This window comes from Aquarana catesbeiana, unplaced genomic scaffold (genome assembly GCF_042186555.1).
Source record: "Aquarana catesbeiana isolate 2022-GZ unplaced genomic scaffold, ASM4218655v1 unanchor219, whole genome shotgun sequence".
Taxonomy (NCBI): Eukaryota; Metazoa; Chordata; class Amphibia; order Anura; family Ranidae; genus Aquarana; species Aquarana catesbeiana.
The window spans coordinates 554,833-558,143 of NW_027362645.1; the positions used below are offsets into that span (position 1 = coordinate 554,833).

Genomic DNA, 3,311 nt, shown 5'->3' on the forward strand with positions numbered 1-3,311 from the left:
TGGGGTGTGTACTAAATCCCCTGAGCCATAATTGGCCAAAGCCACCCTGGCTTTGGCCAATTACAGCTCTCTCTACTGACGGCGCTGTGATTGGCCAAGCATGCGGGTCATAGTGCATGCTTGGCCAATCATCAGCCAGCAATGCACTGCGATGCCGCAGTGAATTATGGGCCGTGACGCGCCACACGAATTTAGCGCGAACGGCCCATAACGTTCGCAATTCGGCGAACGATCGAACAGCCGATGTTCGAGTCGAACATGGGTTCGACTCGAACACGAAGCTCATCCCTACCCAGGAGGGGGTGAAGGATCTGGTAAGTGCAATCATAATAAGAGCACGAATAAGGCACGCACAGAGTGTTGTTTCATCAAAAAGCTCACCAGAGTATCTAAAGGATTCCTTCACTGGCACAAGAGCACTTTAGAACTTCATCTTGTTACATAGTAGTTGTTTATACACACCAGGACTTTGTACAAATTTTATATTTTTATATTTTTGTCTCTTACTATGGTTATTGATTTGGTATTTATTGCACGTTAGAGGCATTATCATTTATTTATTTATTTATATTGCACAGTGTTTGCACATCATAGTAATTCAAATTTTATTTGTTGGTTATGACACGTTGTATTTAATATTGAGTCAGGTCCACGGACCACCAGTTTACCCACATTCAAATCCAAGGGCTTATGCACACCGAATGCACTTATCAATGAACACATACTCAGCTTTTTTACTAAATATTTTTAACCAAATGTGCACATACATTTGAGTAAGACTCATCTAATTACTACTCACCAGGAACACCTATTACCACACACCATCCCCTTTCCTACCTCAATTTCTTCCCCTATCAAACATACATTTGAATTCCAAACCAATTATAACAACCGAACAGCGCCATATCTACTTTGCTTTCTTTTTTTTTTCCTCAAACAGGTTTATTTCAAGTCCACCATGATGTTTGAACATGGGTAACACCAGAATGTTTTTATTTCCCCTTTTAAGACCATTCAGTAGTTGTTCCAACCCATTCTGATGCCTGAGCAGTTGGGGCAGTAGACCAGTCATCTGTGCTAGCTGGTTGGGAGCTCCAATCTTCTGCTGCAGGTTTGGGAGCTGCTGCTGCTGCCGCTTCTGCTATGGCTGGGATTTCAGGACTATCTGCAGGAAATTGCTGAATGGGCACAGATGGGACTTGTACTCCTTCTGACCAGTCAGGAACTTCAGGCTGAGGAAACTCTGGAACATTTGCAGACCATTCACCCTGGTATTCCTCCTTAGTGGTAGCCTTCTCTGCAGCAGCCTGTTCTTCCTTTTCAATCTCCTCAGGATCCCGGTAAAAGTAGAGATCAGGCATGACTTCCCATGGATGTTCACGGGAAATTGTTCCCCTCATGCGCAGAACTTCACGAGCAAGCATCCACCACATAAGACCAACAGAATGGGCACCCTTGTTATTACAGGGGATGGCAATATCCACATAACGTAGAGGTGAATCTGTATTGCAGAGAGCAATAGTAGGAATATTGTCATATGATGCCTCAGTAAGTGGTTGATGATCAGCACGTGGGTCAGTCACAATTAACAGGCGTGGTTCACGGAAAGCAGCTTGAATCTGATTGGTGAAAGTACCAGGTGTGAAGCGACCAGCAATTGGGGTGGCCCCACAGGATGAAGCAAATTTCAGAACAGCCCTCTGGCCAGTATTTCTGGAGGAAATCACACAAACATCAGCTGGGTTTTCAATTGCTACGATGGCACGTGCAGCAAGCAGAAGCTTCTCCCATGTAGGTTTCAGATTTATAAAGTAAATACCATCACTTTTCCTTTTTTAGATATACTGCTCCATTTGAAAGTCGAGGTTAGTGCCACCCAAGTGAGTTCCTGCAGCCAGGAACATGAGGACATCTTCGTCTTTCATTTGCAGGACATCCAGACCTCCGGACATTGTTAAACACCCCTGAAGCTACGATGGGGAAAAAGAGACAACGCCGTGTAGAGAGTCTCCTGCTGGAAACGAAGCAAAAAGAGCTTGCTTTCTTTTTAATTCCGTGTGAGTGCAAGTGTATTTACATTCAACGTTCTAGAGTGTGGTGGGTTCCATATTATGATTCCCAATTGTGCCTTACTAAGTGTTTTTTCTATCGTGACCCATCTTTATTCATTTTTTTTCCTTGACCCATTCGACCACCCTTGACATCACGATTGCATTATAATAGTTTTGAATGTCTGGTACGGCTAACCCTCCTCTTTTCTTTTCCTGCCTTAGAGTTGCGAAGGATACTCTCGGTTTTCTGTATTTCCATATTGAGTTAATTAATATCGATTTTAGCTTTCTGAGGTATAATTGGGGAAGGGCCAATGGCAACATCTGAAACTTATAGGTAATCTTTGGTAGTAGAACCATCTTTATAATATTGATTCGACCTATCCATGATATAGGCCTGCCTATTATTCTGTTACTTTCAGTTCTAATTTCGTCTAGCAATGGTATGTAGTTTATTTTGTATACTTTCTTCATGGTATTCACTAACTTAATTCCCAGATATTTCAGTTGCTTCTTCCAAGAAAACCTAAATTCATTTTTCAGCAGTTGTTCTTCTTCTTACCTACATTTATGTTAAGGATTTCTGACTTAATTTTTAATTTTAAAATTAGATATTTCCCCATATTGTTTTAAAGTGTTTAACAAATTTGGCATTGTGATCCGAGGGTTGGATATATAAAATAGTATATCATCCGCAAATGCTGCGAGTTTATGTTCTTGCTATCCGATCTTGAATCCACTTATGTCAGGGTTATTTCGTACCATAGCCAGTAGTGGCTCCAAGGCGCTAATGTGTTTTGTGTTATCAACTTCTTAGAAGAGGTAAGTCTTGAGTTTTTTCCTGAAGACCAGATGGTTTTCTTCCATGCGGATGTGAGTCGGAAGAGAGTTCCATAGCCGAGGTCCCTGGACTGCGAATCTTCGCTCTCCCCTTGCTTTGTAGCGGTATTTGGGAATGAGGAGGAGGTTTTGACTAGATGATCGCAGATTACGATTCAGTGTGTAGTGTTTTATTTTCTCTTGGGGGTATTGAGGGGCGTTACCTTGTATGCATTTGTGGGTGAGGCAGAGGGTCTTGAATGTGATCCGATTCTTTACTGTTAGCCAATGTAGGCTCCTCAGGGATGGGGAGATGGACTCCCAGGGTTTTTTTCCTGTTAGCAGTCTTGCCACCGCGTTTTGAATGGCCTGTAGGCGCGCAAGCTGATATTGGGGTAATCCTATGTAGAGTGAGTTTGCGTAGTTGAGACGGGAATTGAT

At 42.6% G+C, this 3,311-nt stretch overlaps 1 pseudogene; it reads right to left on the reverse strand.

Annotated features, from left to right (window-relative positions):
- Positions 1–989: 989 nt before the first annotated feature.
- On the reverse strand, positions 990–2,041 carry LOC141121528 (small ribosomal subunit protein uS2 pseudogene; annotated as a pseudogene).
- Positions 2,042–3,311: the final 1,270 nt, after the last annotated feature.